This window comes from Gorilla gorilla, chromosome 5 (genome assembly GCF_029281585.2).
Source record: "Gorilla gorilla gorilla isolate KB3781 chromosome 5, NHGRI_mGorGor1-v2.1_pri, whole genome shotgun sequence".
NCBI classification, from domain to species: domain Eukaryota; kingdom Metazoa; phylum Chordata; class Mammalia; order Primates; family Hominidae; genus Gorilla; species Gorilla gorilla.
Window position 1 is genome coordinate 195,802,156 of NC_073229.2, and position 19,628 is coordinate 195,821,783.

The window sequence follows — 19,628 nt, forward strand, 5'->3', positions numbered from 1 at the left end:
ATGTAAATAGGCATAGCGTTGTAGATATTTCCTTGTTTATAGAGATAGAGGTGTAGATATTTCCTAGTTTAAACAGATAGCGGTGTAGATATTTCCATGTTTATAGAGATTGCTGTGTAGACATTTCCACGTTTATACAGTAAGCGGTGTAGATATATCCATGTTCATACAGATGGCGGTGGAGATATTTCCATCCTTATACAGATAGCGGTGTACATATTTCCATATTTATACAGATGGCTGTGTAGATATTTCCATGTTTATGGAGATGGCGGTGTAGATATTTTCATGTTTTTAGACATGGCGGTGTAGATATTTCCATGTTTATACAGATAGCGGTGTACATATTTCAATGTTTATACAGTTAACTGTGTAGATATTTCCATCGTTATACAGATGGCGGTGAAGATATTTCCATGTTCATACAGATGGCGGTGTAGATATTTCCATGTTTATACAGATGGCGGTGTAGATATTTCCATGTTTATAGAGATGGCCGTGTAGATATTTCCATGTTTAAAGAGATGACAGTGTAGATATTTCCATGTTTATAGAGATAGCGGTGTAGTTATTTCCATGTAAATAGGCATAGCGGTGTAGATATTTCCTTGTTTATAGAGATAGAGGTGTAGATATTTCCTAGTTCAAACAGATAGCAGTGTAGAAATTTCCTTGTTTATAGAGATAGCGGTGTAGACATTTCCACGTTTATACAGATAGCGGTGTAGATATTTCCATGTTTATAGAGATGGCGGTGTAGGCATTTCCATGTTTCTACAGATGGCTGTGTAGATATTTCCATCTTTATACAGATGGTGGTGTAGATATTTCCATGTTTACACAGATAGCGGTGTAGATATTTCCATGTGTATGCAGATGGCGGTGTAGTAATTTCCATGTTTATAGAGATGGCGGTGTAGATATTTCCATGTTTATAGAGATAGCGGTGTAGTTATTTCCATGTAAATAGGCTTAGCGGTGTAGATATTTCCATGTTTACAGAGATAGAGGTGTAGATATTTCCTTGTTTATAGAGATACCGGTGTAGACATTTCCATGTTTATACAGATGGACAGATGGCGGTGTAGATATTTCCATATCTACACAAATGGCGGTGTACATATTTCCAAGTTAATACAGATGGCGGTGTAGATATTTAAATGTTTTTAGACATGGCGGTGTAGTTATTTTCATGTTTATACAGATAGCGGTGTAGATATTTCCATGTTTATAGAGATGGCGGTGTAGATATTTCCTTCTTAATACAGATGGTGGTGTAGATATTTCCATTCTTATACAGATAGTGGTGTAGATATTTCCATGTTTGAAGAGATGACAGTGTAGATATTTCCATGTTTATAGAGATAGCTGTGTAGTTATTTCCATGTAAATAGGCATAGTGGTGTAGATATTTCCTTGTTTATCGAGATAGAGGTGTAGATGTTTCCTAGTGTAAACAGATAGCGGTGTAGGTATTTCCATGTTTATAGAGATTGCGGTGTAGACATTTCCACGTTTATACAGTAAGCGGTGTAGATATATCCATGTTCATAGAGATGGCGGTGTAGATATTTCCATTCTTATACAGATAGCGGTGTAGATATTTCCATGTTTGTACAGATGGCTGTGTAGATATTTCCATGTTTATGGAGATGGCCGTGTAGATATTTCCAAGTTTATAGAGACAGAGGTGTAGATGTTTCCTTGTTTATACAGATAGCGGTGTAGATATTTCCATGTTTATAGAGATAGCGGTGTAGCCATTTCGAAATTTATACAGATATCGGTGTAGATAACTAAAGGTTCATACAGATGGTGGTGTAGATCTTTCCATCCTTATACAGATAGCAGTGTAGATATTTCCATGTTTATAGAGATAGCGGTGTAGCCATTTCCAAATTTATACAGATAGCGGTGTAGACAATTAAAGGTTCATACAGATGGTGGTGTAGATCTTTCCATCCTTATACAGATAGCGGTGTAGATATTTCCATGTTTATACAGATGGCGTTGTAGATATTTCCATCTTTATACAGATGGCGATGTAGATATTTCCATGTTCATAGAGATGGCGGTGTAGATATTTCCATGTTTACAGAGATAGAGGTGTAGATATTTCCTTGTTTACAGAGATACCGGTGTAGATATTTCCATGTTTATACAGATGGCGGTGTAGATATTTCCATATCTACACAGATGGCGGTGTACATGTTTCCAAGTTCATACAGATGGCGGTGTAGATATTTCCATGTTTTTAGACATGGAGGTGTAGATATTTCCATGTTTTTACAGATAGCGGTGTAGATATTTCCATGTTTATACAGTTAGCTGTGTAGACATTTCCATCGTTATACAGATGGCGGTGAAGATATTTCCATGTTCATACAGATGGCAGTGTAGATATTTCCATGTTTTTACAGATGGCGGTGTAGATATTTTCATGTTTATAGAGATGGCCGTGTAGATATTTCCATGTTTAAAGAGATGACAGTGTAGATATTTCCATGTTTATAGAGATAGCAGTGTAGTTATTTCCATGTAAATAGGCATAGCGGTGTAGATATTTCCTTGTTTATAGAGATAGAGGTGTAGATATTTCCTAGTTTAAACAGATAGCGGTATAGATATTTCCATGTTTATAGAGATCGCGGTGTAGACATTTCCACGTTTATACAGTAAGCGGTGTAGATATTTCCATGTTCATACAGATCACAGTGTAGATATTTCCATCCTTATACAGATAGCGGTGTAGATATTTCCATGTCTCTACAGATGGCTGTATAGATATTTCCATGTTTATGGAGATGGCGGTGTAGTTATTTCCATGTTTATAGAGACAGAGGTGTAGATGTTTCCTTGTTTATACAGATAGCGGTGTAGATATTTCCATGTTTATAGAGATAGCGGTGTAGCCATTTCCAAATTTATACAGATAGCGGTGTAGATACTTAAAGGTTCATACAGATGGTGGTGTAGATATTTCCATCCTTATACAGATAGCGGTGTACATATTTCCATGTTTATACAGATGGCAGTGTAGATATTTCCATGTTCGTAGAGATGGCGGTGTAGATATTTCCATGTTTACAGAGATAGAGGTATAGATATTTCCATGTTTATACAGATAGCGGTTTAGATATTTCCATGTTTATACTGATAGCTGTGTAGATATTTACATCTTTATACAAATGGCGGTGTAGATATTTCCATGTTTATATAGATGGCGGTGTAGATATTTCCATCTTTATACAGATGGCGGTGTAGGTATTTCCATGTTTATAGAGATGGCGGTGTAGATACTTCCATGTTTATAGAGATAGCGGTGTAGTTATTTCCATGTTAATAGGCATAGCGGTGTAGATATTTCCATGTTTATAGAGATGGCGGTGTAGATATTTCCATGTTTATAGAGATAGAGGTGTAGATATTTCCTTGTGTATACAGATAGTGGTGTAGATATTTCCATGTTTATAGAGATAGCGGTGTAGACATTGCCACGTTTATACAGATAGCGGTGTAGATATTTCCATGTTTATAGAGATGGCGGTGTAGATATTTCCATGTTTATACAGATGGCTGTGTAGATATTTCCATCTTTATACAGATGGTGGTTTAGATATTTCCATGTTTACACAGATAGCGGTGTAGATATTTCCATGTTTATACAGGTGGCGGTGTAGATATTTCCATGTTTATGGAGATGGCGGTGTAGATATTTCCATGTTTATAGAGATAACGGTGTAGTTATTTCCATGTTAATAGGCATAGCAGTGGAGATATTTCCATGTTTATAGAGACAGAGGTGTAGATGTTTCCTTGTTTATACAGATAGCGTTGTAGATATTTCCATGTTTATAGAGAAAGCGGTGTATACATTTTGACATTTATACAGATAGTGGGGTAGATATTTAAAGCTTCATACAGATGCTAGTGTAGATATTTCCATCCTTCTACAAATAGCGGTGTAGATATTTCCATGTTTGTACAGATGGCGATGTGGATATTTCCATCTTTATACAGATGGCGGTGTATATATTTCCATGTTCATAGAGATGGCGGTGTAGATATTTCCATGTTTATACAGATAGCAGTGTAGATATTTGCATGTTTATACAGATAGCTGTGTAGATATTTCCATCTTTATACAGATGGCGGTGTAGATATTTCCATGTTTATGCAGATGGCGGTGTAGATATTTCCATGTTTATAGAGATGGCCGTGTAGATATTTCCATGTTTAAAGAGATGATAGTGTAGATATTTCCATGTTTATAGAGATAGTGGTGTAGTTATTTCCATGTCAATAGGCATAGCAGTGTAGATGTTTCCATGTTTATAGATATAGAGGTGTAGATATTTCCTAGGTTAAACAGAAAGCGGTGTAGATATTTCCATGTGTATAGAGATAGCGGTGTAGACATTTCCACGTTTATACAGTAAGCGGTGTAGATATATCCATGTTCATAAAGATGGCGGTGTAGATGTTTCCATCCTTATACCGATAGCAGTGTAGATATTTCAATGTTTATACAGATGGCTGTGTAGATATTTCCATGTTTATGGAGATGGCGGTGTAGATATTTCCATGTTTATAGAGACAGAGGTGTAGATGTTTCCTTGTTTATAGAGATAGCGGTGTAGATATTTCCATGTTTATAGAGATAGCGGTGTAGCCGTTTCCAAATTTATACAGATGGCGGTGTAGATATTTAAAGGTTCATACAGATGGTGGTGTAGATATTTCCATCCTTATACAGATAGCACTGTAGATATTTCCATGTTTATACAGATGGCGGTGTAGGTATTTCCATCTTTATACAGATGGCGGTGTAGATATTTCCATGTTCATAGAGATGGCGGTGTAGATATTTCCATGTTTACAGAGATAGAGGTGTAGTTATTTCCTTGTTTATAGAGATAGCGGTGTAGATATTTACATGTTTATACAGATGGCGGTGTAGATATTTCCATCTCTATACAGAAGGCGGTGTACATATTTCAATGTTCATACAGATGGCGGTGTAGATAATTCCATGTTTTTAGACATTGCTGTGTAGATATTTCCATGTTTATACAGACAGCGGTGTAGATATTTCCATGTTTATACAGTTAGCTGTGTAGATATTTCCATCGTTATACAGATGGCGGTGTAGATATTTCCAGGTTCATACAGATGGCGGTGTAGATATTTCCAAGTTTATGCAGATGACGGCGTAGACATTTCCATATTTATACAGAAGGCGGTGTAGATATTTCCATGTTTATAGAGATGGCAGTATAGATATTTCCATGTTTATACAGATGGCGGTGTAGGTATCTCCATGTTTATAGAGATGGCGGTGTTGATATTTCCATGTTTATAGAGATAGCGGTGTAGTTATTTCCATGTAAATAGGCACAGCGGTGTAGATATTTCCATGTTTATTGAGATAGCGGTGTAGACATTTCCACATTTATACAGTAAGCGGTGTAGATATATCCATGTTCATACAGATGGCGGTGTAGATGTTTCCATCCTTATACCGATAGCAGTGTAGATATTTCAATGTTTATACAGATAGCTGTGTAGATATTTCCATGTTTATGGAGATGGCGGTGTAGATATTTCCATCTTTATACAAATGGCGGTGTTGTTATTTCCATGTTTATAGAGATGGCGTTGTAGATATTTCCATGTTTATAGAGATAGCGGTGTAGTTATTTCCATGTTAATAGGCATAGTATTGTAGATATTTCCATGTTTATGGAGATGGCGGTGTAGATATTTCCATGTTTATAGAGATACCGGTGTAGATATTTCCATGTTTATAGAGATAGCGGTGTAGATATTTCCCTGTTTATACAGATAGCGGTGTAGATATTTCCATGTTTATAGAGATAGCGGTGTAGACATTGCCACGTTTATACAGATAGCGGTGTAGATATTTCCATGTTTATAGAGATGGCGGTGTAGATATTTCCATGTTTATACAGATGGTTGTGTAGATATTTCCATCTTTATACAGATGGTGGTGTAGATATTTCCATCCTTATACAGATAGCGGTGTAGATATTTCCATGTTTATACAGATGGCGGTGTAGACATTTCCATGATTATGGAGACGGCGTTGTAGATATTTCCATGTTTATACAGATGGTGGTGTAGATGTTTCCTTGTTTATACAGATAGCGGTGTAGATATTTCCATGTTTATAGAGATACCGGTGTAGCCATTTCCAAATTTATACAGATAGCGGTGTAGATATTTAAAGGTTCATACAGATGGTGGGGTAGATATTTCCATCCTCATACAGATAGCGGTGTAGATATTTCCATGTTTTTACAGATGGCGGTGTAGATATTTCCATCTTTATAGAGATGTTGGTGTAGATATTTCCATGTTCATAGAGATAGCAGTGTAGATATTTCCATGTTTACGGAGATAGAGGTGTAGATATTTCCTTGTTTATAGAGATACCGGTGTAGATATTTCCATGTTTAGACACATGGAGGTGTAGATATTTCCATATATCTACAGACGGCGGTGTACATATTTCCGAATTCATACAGATGGCGGTGTAGATATTTCCATGTTTTTAGACATGGCGGTGTAGATATTTCCATGTTTATACAGATAGCGGTGTAGATATTTCCATGTTTATACAGTTAGCTGTGTAGATATTTCCATCGTTATACAGATGGCGGTGAAGATATTTCCATGCTCATACAGATGGCAGTGTAGATATTTCCATGTTTACACAGATGACAGTGTAGATATTTCCATGTTTATACAGAAGGCGGTGTAGATATTTCCATCTTTATAGAGATGGCGGTATAGATATTTCCATGTTTATACAGATAGCTGTGTAGATATTTCCATGTTTATACTGATAGCTGTGTAGATATTTACATCTTTATACAAATGGCGGTGTAGATATTTCCATGTTTATATAGATGGCAGTGTAGATATTTCCATCTTTATACAGATGGCGGTGTAGATATTTCCATGTTCATAGAGATGGCGGTGTAGATATTTCCATGTTTATACAGATAGCAGTGTAGATATTTGCATGTTTATACAGATAGCTGTGTAGATATTTCCATCTTTATACAGATGGCGGTGTAGATATTTCCATGTTTATGCAGATTGCGGTGTAGATATTTCCATGTTTATAGAGATAGCCGTGTAGATATTTCCATGTTTAAAGAGATGATAGTGTAGATATTTCCATGTTTATAGAGAGAGCGGTGTAGTTATTTCCATGTCAATAGGCATAGCAGTGTAGATGTTTCCATGTTTATAGAGATAGAGGTATAGATATTTCCTAGGTTAAACAGATAGCGGTGTAGATATTTCCATGTTTATAGAGATAGCGGTGTAGACATTTCCACGTTTATACAGTAGGCGGTGTAGATATATCCATGTTCATACAGATGGCGGTGTAGTTGTTTCCATCCTTATACAGATAGCGGTGTAGATATTTCAATGTTTATACAGATGGCTGTGTAGATATTTCCATGGTTATAGGGATGGCGGTGTAGATATTTCCATGTTTATAGAGACAGAGGTGTAGATATTTCCATGTTTATAGAGATGGCCGTGTAGATATTTCCATGTTTAAAGAGATGATAGTGTAGATATTTCCATGTTTATAGAGAGAGCGGTGTAGTTATTTCCATGTCAATAGGCTTAGCAGTGTAGATGTTTCCATGTTTATAGAGATAGAGGTATAGATATTTCCTAGGTTAAACAGATAGCGGTGTAGATATTTCCATGTTTATAGAGATACCGGTGTAGCCATTTCCAAATTTATACAGATAGCTGTGTAGATATTTAAAGGTTCATACAGATGGTGGGGTAGATATTTCCATCGTCATGCAGATAGCGGTGTAGATATTTCCATGTTTTTACAGATGGCGGTGTAGATATTTCCATCTTTATAGAGATGTTGGTGTAGATATTTCCATGTTCATAGAGATAGCAGTGTAGATATTTCCATGTTTACGGAGATAGAGGTGTAGATATTTCCTTGTTTATAGAGATACCGGTGTAGATATTTCCATGTTTAGACAGATGGAGGTGTAGATATTTCCATATATCTACAGACGGCGGTGTACATATTTCCAAGTTCATACAGATGGCGGTATAGATATTTCCATGTTTTTAGACATGGCGGTGTAGATATTTCCATGTTTATACAGATAGCGGTGTAGATATTTCCATGTTTATACAGTTAGCTGTGTAGATATTTCCATCGTTATACAGATGGCGGTGAAGATATTTCCATGCTCATACAGATGGCAGTGTAGATATTTCCATGTTTACACAGATGACAGTGTAGATATTTCCATGTTTATACAGAAGGCGGTGTAGATATTTCCATCTTTATAGAGATGGCGGTATAGATATTTCCATGTTTATACAGATAGCTGTGTAGATATTTCCATGTTTATACTGATAGCTGTGTAGATATTTACATCTTTATACAAATGGCGGTGTAGATATTTCCATGTTTATATAGATGGCAGTGTAGATATTTCCATCTTTATACAGATGGCGGTGTAGATATTTCCATGTTCATAGAGATGGCGGTGTAGATATTTCCATGTTTATACAGATAGCAGTGTAGATATTTGCATGTTTATACAGATAGCTGTGTAGATATTTCCATCTTTATACAGATGGAGGTGTAGATATTTCCATGTTTATGCAGATGGCGGTGTAGATATTTCCATGTTTATAGAGATGGCCGTGTAGATATTTCCATGTTTAAAGAGATGATGGTGTAGATATTTCCATGTTTATAGAGAGAGCGGTGTAGTTATTTCCATGTCAATAGGCATAGCAGTGTAGATGTTTCCATGTTTATAGAGATAGAGGTATAGATATTTCCTAGGTTAAACAGATAGCGGTGTAGATATTTCCATGTTTATAGAGATCGCGGTGTAGACATTTCCACGTTTATACAGTAAGCGGTGTAGATATATCCATGTTCATACAGATGGCGGTGTAGTTGTTTCCATCCTTATACAGATAGCGGTGTAGATATTTCAATGTTTATACAGATGGCTGTGTAGATATTTCCATGGTTATGGGGATGGCGGTGTAGATATTTCCATGTTTATAGAGACAGAGGTGTAGATGTTTCCTTGTTTATACAGATAGCGGTGTAGATATTTCCATGTTTATAGAGATAGCGGTGTAGCCATTTCCAAATTTATGCGGATGGCGGTGTAGATATTTAAAGGTTCATACAGATGGTGGTGTAGATATTTCCATCCTTATACAGATAGCAGTGTAGATATTTCCATGTATATACAGATGGCGGTGTAGATATTTCCATCTTTTTACAGATGGCGGTGTAGATATTTCCATGTTGATAGAGATGGCGGTGTAGATATTTCCATGTTTACAGAGATAGAGGTGTAGATATTTCCTTGTTTATAGAGATACCGGTGTAGATATCTCCATGTTTATACAGATGTCTGTGTAGACATTTCCATCTTTATACAGATGGTGGTGTAGGTATTTCCATGTTTACACAGATAGCGGTGTAGATATTTCCATGTTTATACAGATAGCGGTGCAGATATTTCCATGTTTATAGAGATGGCGGTGTAGATATTTCCATGTTTATAGAGACAGAGGTGTAGATATTTCCTTGTTTATACAGATAGCGTTGCAGATATTTCCATGCTTATAGAGATAGCAGTGTAGACATTTCCACATTTATACAGATAGTGGTGTAGATATTTAAAGCTTCATACAGATGCTGGGGTAGATATTTCCATCCTTATACAGATAGCGGTGTAGATATTTCCATGTTTGTACAGATAGCGGTGTCGATATTTCCATCTTTATACAGATGGCGGTGTAGATATTTCCATGTTCATAGAGATGGCGGTGTAGATATTTCCATGTTTATACAGATAGCGGTGTAGATATTTCCATGTTTATACAGATAGCTGTGTAGATATTTCCATCTTTATACAGATGGCGGTGTAGATATTTCCATGTTTATACAGATAGCAGTGTAGATATTTCCATGTTTATAGAGATGGCCGTGTAGATATTTCCATGTTTATAGAGATAGAGGTGTAGATATTTCCTAGTTTAAACAGATAGCGGTGTAGATATTTCCATGTTTATAGAGATAGCTGTGTAGATATTTACATCTTTATACAAATGGCGGTGTAGACATTTCCACGTTTATACAGTAAGCGGTGTAGATATATCCATGTTCATACAGATGGCGTTGTAGATATTTCCATCCTTATACAGACAGCAGTGTAGATATTTCCATGTTTATACAGATGGCCGTGTAGATATTTCCATCTTTATACAGATGGCGGTGTAGATATTTCCATGTTCATAGAGATGTCGGTGTAGATATTTCCGTGTTTACAGAGATAGAGGTGTAGATATTTCCTTGTTTATAGAGATAGCGGTGTAGATATTTCCATGTTTATACAGATGGCGGTGTAGATATTTCCATCTCTATACAGATGGCGGTGTACATTTTTCCATGTCCATACAGAAGGCAGTGTAGATATTTCGACGTTTATAGAGATGGCAGTGTAGATATTTCCATGTTTATACAGAAAGCGGAGTAGGTATTTCCATGTTTATACAGATAGCTGTGTAGATATTTACATCTTTATACAAATGGCGGTGTAGATATTTCCATGTTTATATAGATGGCGGTGTAGATATTTCCATCTTTATACAGATGTCCTTGTAGGTATTTCCATGTTTATAGAGATGGCGGTGTAGATATTTCCATGTTTATAGAGATAGCGGTGTAGTTATTTCCATGTTAATAGGCATAGCGGTGTAGATATTTCCATGTTTATAGAGATGGCGGTGTTGATATTTCCATGTTTATAGAGATAGAGGTGTAGATATTTCCTTGTTTATACAGATAGCGTTGTAGATATTTCCATGATTATAGAGATAGCGGTGTAGACATTTCCACGTTTATACCGATAACGGTGTAGATATTTCCATGTTTATAGAGATGGCGGTGTAGATATTTCCATGTTTATACAGATGTCTGTGTAGATATTTCCATCCTTATACAGATGGTGGTGTAGGTATTTCCATGTTTACACAGATAGCGGTGGAGATATTTCCATGTTTATACAGATAGCGGTGCAGATATTTCCATGTTTATAGAGATGGCGGTGTAGATATTTCCATGTTTATAGGGATAACGGTGTAGTTATTTCCATGTTAATAGGCATAGCGGTGTAGATATTTCCATGTTTATAGAGACAGAGGTGTAGATATTTCCTTGTTTATACAGATAGCGTTGCAGATATTTCCATGTTTATAGAGATAGCAGTGTAGACATTTCCACATTTATACAGATAGTGGTGTAGATATATAAGGCTTCATACAGTTGCTGGGGTAGATATTTCCATCCTTATACAGATAGCGGTGTAGATATTTCCATGTTTGTACAGATGGCGGTGTAGATATTTCCATCTTTATACAGATGGCGGTGTAGATATTTCCATGTTCATAGAGATGGCGGTGTAGATATTTCCATGTTCATAGAGATGGCGGTGTAGATATTTCCATGTTTATACAGATAGCAGTGTAGATATTTGCTTGTTTATACAGATAGCTGTGTAGATATTTCCATCTTTATACAGATGGCGGTGTAGATATTTCCATCTTTATGCAGATGGCGGTGTAGATATTTCCATGTTTATAGAGATGGCGGTGTAGATGTTTCCTTGTTTATACAGATAGCGGTGTAGATATTTCCATGTTTATAGAGATACCGGTGTAGCCATTTCCAAATTTATACAGATAGCGGTGTAGATATTTAAAGGTTCATACAGATGGTGGGGTAGATATTTCCATCCTCATACAGATAGCGGTGTAGATATTTCCATGTTTTTACAGATGGCGGTGTAGATATTTCCATCTTTATAGAGATGTTGTTGTAGATATTTCCATGTTCATAGAGATAGCAGTGTAGATATTTCCATGTTTACGGAGATAGAGGTGTAGATATTTCCTTGTTTATAGAGATACCGGTGTAGATATTTCCATGTTTAGACACATGGAGGTGTAGATATTTCCATATATCTACAGACGGCGGTGTACATATTTCCAAGTTCATACAGATGGCGGTGTAGATATTTCCATGTTTTTAGACATGGCGGTGTAGATATTTCCATGTTTACACAGATAGCGGTGTAGATATTTCCATGTTTATACAGTTAGCTGTGTAGATATTTCCATCGTTATACAGATGGCGGTGAAGATATTTCCATGCTCATACAGATGGCAGTGTAGATATTTCCATGTTTACACAGATGACAGTGTAGATATTTCCATGTTTATACAGAAGGCGGTGTAGATATTTCCATCTTTATAGAGATGGCGGTATAGATATTTCCATGTTTATACAGATAGCTGTGTAGATATTTCCATGTTTATACTGATAGCTGTGTAGATATTTACATCTTTATACAAATGGCGATGTAGATATTTCCATGTTTATATAGATGGCAGTGTAGATATTTCCATCTTTATACAGATGGCGGTGTAGATATTTCCATGTTCATAGAGATGGCGGTGTAGATATTTCCATGTTTATACAGATAGCAGTGTAGAAATTTGCATGTTTATACAGATAGCTGTGTAGATATTTCCATCTTTATACAGATGGCGGTGTAGATATTTCCATGTTTATGCAGATGGCGGTGTAGATATTTCCATGTTTATAGAGATGGCCGTGTAGATATTTCCATGTTTAAAGAGATGATAGTGAAGATATTTCCATGTTTATATAGAGAGCGGTGTGGTTATTTCCATGTCAATAGGCATAGCAGTGTAGATGTTTCCATGTTTATAGAGATAGAGGTATAGATATTTCCTAGGTTAAACAGATAGCGGTGTAGATATTTCCATGTTTATAGAGATAGCGGTGTAGACATTTCCACGTTTATACAGTAAGCGGTGTAGATATATCCATGTTCATACAGATGGCGGTGTAGTTGTTTCCATCCTTATACAGATAGCGGTGTAGATATTTCAATGTTTATACAGATGGCTGTGTAGATATTTCCATGGTTATGGGGATGGCGGTGTAGATATTTCCATGTTTATAGAGACAGAGGTGTAGATGTTTCCTTGTTTATACAGATAGCGGTGTAGATATTTCCATGTTTATAGAGATAGCGGTGTAGCCATTTCCAAATTTATACAGATGGCGGTGTAGATATTTAAAGGTTCATACAGATGGTGGTGTAGATATTTCCATCCTTATACAGATAGCAGTGTAGATATTTCCATGTATATACAGATGGCGGTGTAGATATTTCCATCTTTTTACAGATGGCGGTGTAGATATTTCCATGTTCATAGAGATGGCGGTGTAGATATTTCCATGTTTACAGAGATAGAGGTGTAGATATTTCCTTGTTTATAGAGATACCGGTGTAGATATCTCCATGTTTATACAGATGTCTGTGTAGATATTTCCATCTTTATACAGATGGTGGTGTAGGTATTTCCATGTTTACACAGATAGCGGTGTAGATATTTCCATGTTTATACAGATAGCGGTGCAGATATTTCCATGTTTATAGAGATGGCGGAGTAGATATTTCCATGTTTATAGGGATAACGGTGTAGTTATTTCCATGTTAATAGGCATAGCGGTGTAGATATTTCCATGTTTATAGAGACAGAGGTGTAGATGTTTCCTTGTTTATACAGATAGCATTGCAGATATTTCCATGCTTATAGAGATAGCAGTGTAGACATTTCCACATTTATACAGATAGTGGTGTAGATATTTAAAGCTTCATACAGATGCTGGGGTAGATATTTCCATCCTTATACAGATAGCGGTGTAGATATTTCCATGTTTGTACAGATGGCGGTGTCCATATTTCCATCTTTATACAGATGGCGGTGTAGATATTTCCATGTTCATAGAGATGGTGGTGTAGATATTTCCATGTTTATACAGATAGCGGTGTAGATATTTCCATGTTTATACAGATAGCTGTGTAGATATTTCCATCTTTATACAGATGGCGGTGTAGATATTTCCATGTTTATACAGATAGCAGTGTAGATATTTCCATGTTTATAGAGATAGAGGTGTAGATATTTCCTAGTTTAAACAGATAGCGGTGTAGATATTTCCATGTTTATAGAGATAGCTGTGTAGATATTTACATCTTTATACAAATGGCGGTGTAGACATTTCCACGTTTATACAGTTAGCGGTGTAGATACATCCATGTTCATACAGATGGCGTTGTAGATATTTCCATCCTTATACAGATAGCAGTGTAGATATTTCCATGTTTATACAGATGGCCATGTAGATATTTCCATCTTTATACAGATGGCGGTGTAGATATTTCCATGTTCATAGAGATGTCGGTGTAGATATTTCCGTGTTTACAGAGATAGAGGTGTAGATATTTCCTTGTTTATAGAGATAGCGGTGTAGATATTTCCATGTTTATACAGATGGCGGTGTAGATATTTCCATGTTTTCAGAGATAGAGGTGTAGATATTTCCTTGTTTATAGAGATAGCGGTGTAGATATTTCCATGTTTATACAGATGGTGGTGTAGATATTTCCACCTCTATACAGATGGCGGTGTACATATTTCCAGGTTCATACAGATGGCGGTGTAGATATTTCCATGTTTTTAGACATGGCGGTGTAGATATTTCCATGTTTATACAGATAGCGGTGTAGATATTTCCATGTTTATACAGTTAGCTGTGTAGATATTTCCATCTTTATACAGATGGCAGTGTAGATATATCCATGTTTATACAAATGGCGGTGTAGATATTTCCATGTTTATAGAGATGGCGGTGTAGTTATTTCCATGTATATAGGCATAGCGGTGTAGATATTTCCATGTTTATAGAGATAGAGGTGTAGATATTTCCTAGTTTATACAGATAGCGGTGTAGATATTTCCATGTTTATAGAGATAGCGGTGTAGACATTTCCACGTTTATACAGATAGCGGTGTAGATATTTCCATATTCTTACAGATGGCGGTGCAGATATTTCCATCCTTAAACAGATAGCCGTGTAGAAATTTCCATGTTTATACAGATGGCGGTGTAGATATTTCCATGTTTATGGAGATGGCGGTGTAGATATTTCCATGTTTATAGAGATAACGGTGTAGTTATTTCAAAGTTAATAGGCATAGCGGTGTAGATATTTCCATGTTTATAGAGACAGAGTTGTAGATGTTTCCTTGTTTATAGAGATATAGGTGTAGATATTTCCATGTTTACAGAGATAGAGGTGTAGACATTTCCACGTTTATACAGATAGTGGTGTAGATATTTAAAGCTTCATACAGATGCTGGTGTAGATATTTCCATCCTTATACAGATAGCGGTGTAGATATTTCCGTGTTTGTACAGATGGCGGTGTAGATATTTCCATCTTTATGGAGATGGCGGTGTAGATATTTCCATGTTTATTGAGACAGAGGTGTAGATATTTCCATGTTTATACAGATAGCGGTGTAGATATTTCCATGTTTATACAGATAGCTGTGTAGATATTTCTATCTTTATACAGATGGCGGTGTAGATATTTCCATGTTTATACAGATGGCGGTGTAGATATTTCCATGTTAATAGATATGGCCGTGTAGATATTTCCATGTTTAAAGAGATGACAGTGTAGATATTTCCATGTTTATAGAGATAGCGGTGTATTTATTTCCATGTAAATAGGCATCGCGGTGTAGATATTTCCTTGTTTATAGAGATAGAGGTGTAGATATTTCCTAGTTTAAACAGATAGCGGTGTAGATATTTCAATGTTTATAGAGATAGCGGTGTAGACATTTCCACGTTTATACAGTAAGCGGTGTAGATATATCCATGTTCATACAGATGGCAGTGTAGATATTTCCATCCTTATACAGATAGCGGTGTAGATATTTCCATGTTTCTACAGATGGCTGTGTAGATATTTCCATGTTTATGGAGATGGCGGTGTAGATATTTCCATGTTTATAGAGACAGAGGTGTAGACGTTTCCTTGTTTATACAGATAGCGGTGTAGATATTTCCATGTTTATAGAGATAGCGGTGTAGCCATTTCCAAATTTATACAGATAGCGGTGTAGATATTTAAAGGTTCATACAGATGGTGGTGTAGATATTTCCATCCTTATACAGATAGCGGTGTAGATATTTCCATGTTTATACAGATGGCGGTGTAGATATTTCCATCTTTATACAGATAGCGGTGTAGTTATTCCCATGTTCATAGAGATGGCGGTGTAGATATTTACATGTTTACAGAGATAGAGGTGTAGATATTTCCTTGTTTATAGAGATAGCGGTGTAGATATTTCCATGTTTATACAGATGGCGGTGTAGATATTTCCATCTCTATACAGATGGCGGTGTACATATTTCCATGTTCATACAGATAGCAGTGTAGATATTTCCATGTTTTTAGGTATGGCGGTGTAGATATTTCCATGTTTATACAGATAGCGGTGTAGATATCTCCATGTTTATACAGTTAGCTGTGTAGATATTTCCAGCGTTATACAGAAGGGGGTGTAGATATTTCCATGTTCATACAGACCACGGTGTAGATATTTCCATGTTTATACAGATGACGGTGTAGATATTTCCATGTTTATACAGAAGGCGGTGTAGATATTTCCATGTTTATAGAGAAGGCAGTGTAGATATTTCCATGTTTATACAGATAGCGGTGTAGATATTTCCATGTTTATACAGATAGCTGTGTAGATATTTACATCTTTATACAAATGGCGGTGTAGATATTTCCATGTTTATATAAATGGCGGTGTAGATATTTCCATCTTTATACAGATGGCGGTGTAGGTATTTCCATGTTTATAGAGATGGCTGGGTAGATATTTCCATGTTTATAGGGATAGCGGTGTAGTTATTTCCATGTTAATAGGCATAGCGGTGTAGATATTTCCATGTTTATAGAGAAGGCTGTGTAGATATTTCCATGTTTATAGAGATAGAGGTGTAGATATTTCCTTGTGTATACTGATAGCGGTGTAGATATTTCCATGTTTATAGAGATGGCGGTGTAGACATTTCCATGTTTATACAAATGGCTGTGTAGATATTTCCACCTTTATACAGATGGTGGTGTAGATATTTCCATGTTTACACAGATAGCGGTGTAGATATTTCCATGTTTATACAGATGGCGGTGTAGATATTTCCATGTTTATAGAGATGGCGGTGTAGATATTTCCATGTTTATAGAGATAACGGTGTAGACATTTCCACGTTTATACAGTAAGCGGTGTAGATATATCCATGTTCATACAGATGGCGGTGTAGATATTTCCATCCTTATACAGATAGCGGTGTAGATATTTCCATGTTTATACAGATGGCTGTGTAGATATTTCCATGTTTATGGAGATGGCGGTGTAGATATTTCCATGTTTATAGAGACAGAGGTGTAGATGTTTCCTTGTTTATACAGATAGCGGTGTAGATATTTCCATGTTTATAATGATAGTGGTGTAGCCATTTCCAAATTTATACAGATAGCGGTGTAGATATTTAAAGGTTCATACAGGTGGTGGTGTAGATATTTCCATCCTTATACAGATAGCGGTGTAGATATTTCCATGTTTATACAGACGGCGGGGTAGATATTTCCATCTTTATACAGACGGCGGTGTAGATATTTCCATGTTCATAGAGATGGCGGTGTAGATATTTCCATGTTTACAGAGATAGAGGTGTATATATTTCCTTGTTTATAGAGATAGCGGTGTAGATATTTCCATGTTTATACAGATGGCGGTGTAGATATTTCCACCTCTATACAGATGGCGGTGTACATATTTCCAGGTTCATACAGATGGCGGTGTAGATATTTCCATGTTTTTAGACATGGTGGTGTAGATATTTCCATGTTTATAGAGATAGCGGTGTAGATATTTCCATGTTTATACAGTTAGCTGTGTAGATATTTCCATCGTTATACAGATGGCGGTGTAGATATTTCCATGTTCATACAGATGGAGGTGTAGATATTTCCATGTTTATACAGATGACGGTGTAGATATTTCCATGTTTACACAGAAGGCGGTGTAGATATTTCCATGTTTATAGAGATGGCAGCGTAGATATTTCCATGTTTACACAAATAGCGGTGTAGATATTTCCATGTTTATACAGATATCTGTGTAGATATTTACATCCTTATACAAATGGCGGTGTAGTTATTTCCATGTATATATAGATGGCGGTGTAGATATTTCCATCTTTATACAGATGGCGGTGTAGGTATTTCCATGTTTATAGAGGTGGCGGTGTAGATATTTCCATGTTTACACAGAAATTGGTGTAGTTATTTCCATGTTAATAGGCATAGCGGTGTAGATATTTCCATGTTTATAGAGATGGCGGTGTAGATATTTCCATGTTTACACAGATAACAGTGAAGATATTAACATGTTCCTACAGATGGCTGTGTAGATATTTCCATGTTTATACGGATTGCAGTGTAGATATTTCCGTGTTTTTAGAGATATCCGTGTAGATATTTCCATGTAAATAGGTATAGCAGTGTAGATATTTCCATGTTTATATAGATAGAGGTGTAGTTATTTCCTAGTTTATACAGACAGCGGTGTAGATATTTCCATGTTTATAGAGATAGCGGTGTAGACATTTCCACGTTTATACAGATAGCGGTGTAGATATTTCCATGTTCTTACAGATGGCGGTGTAGATATTTCCATCCTTATACAGATAGCCGTGTAGATATTTCCACGTTTATACAGATGGTGGTGTAGATATTTCCATGTTTATACAGAAGGCGGTGTAGATATTTCCATATTTATACACATGGCGGAGTTGATTTTCCCATGTTCATACAGATGGCGGTGCAGATATTTCCATGTTTATAGAGATGGTGGTGTAGATATTTCCATGTTTATACAGATGGCGGTGTCGATATTTCCATGTTTATGCAGATGGCGGTTTAGATATTTCCATATTTTTACAGATGGCCGTGTAGATATTTCCATGTTCTTACACATGGCGGTGGAGATATTTCCATCTTCATACAGATGGCAGTGTAGATATTTCCATGTTTATAGAGATGGCAGTGTAGATATTTCCATGTTCATACAGATGGCGGTATAGATATTTCCATCCTTATACAGATAGCGGTGCAGATATTTCCATGTTTATACAGATGACGGTGTAGATATTTCCATCTTTATACAGATGGCGGTGAAGTTATTTCCATGTTCACACAGATGGCGGTGTACATATTTGCATGTTTATAGAGATGGCGGTATAGATATTTCCATGATTTTACAGGTGGCGGTGTAGATATTTCCATCTTTATACAGATGGCGGTGTAGATAATTCCATCTTTATACAGATGGCGGTGTAGATATTTCCATGTTCATACACAAGGCGGTGTAGATATTTCCATCTTTATACAGATGGCTGTGTAGATATTTCCATGTTTATACAGATGGCAGTGTAGGCATTTCCATGTTTATAGAGATGGCGGTGTAGATATTTCCATGTTTATACAGATAGCTGTGTAGATATTTCCATCTTTATACAGATGGCAGTGTAGATACATCCATGT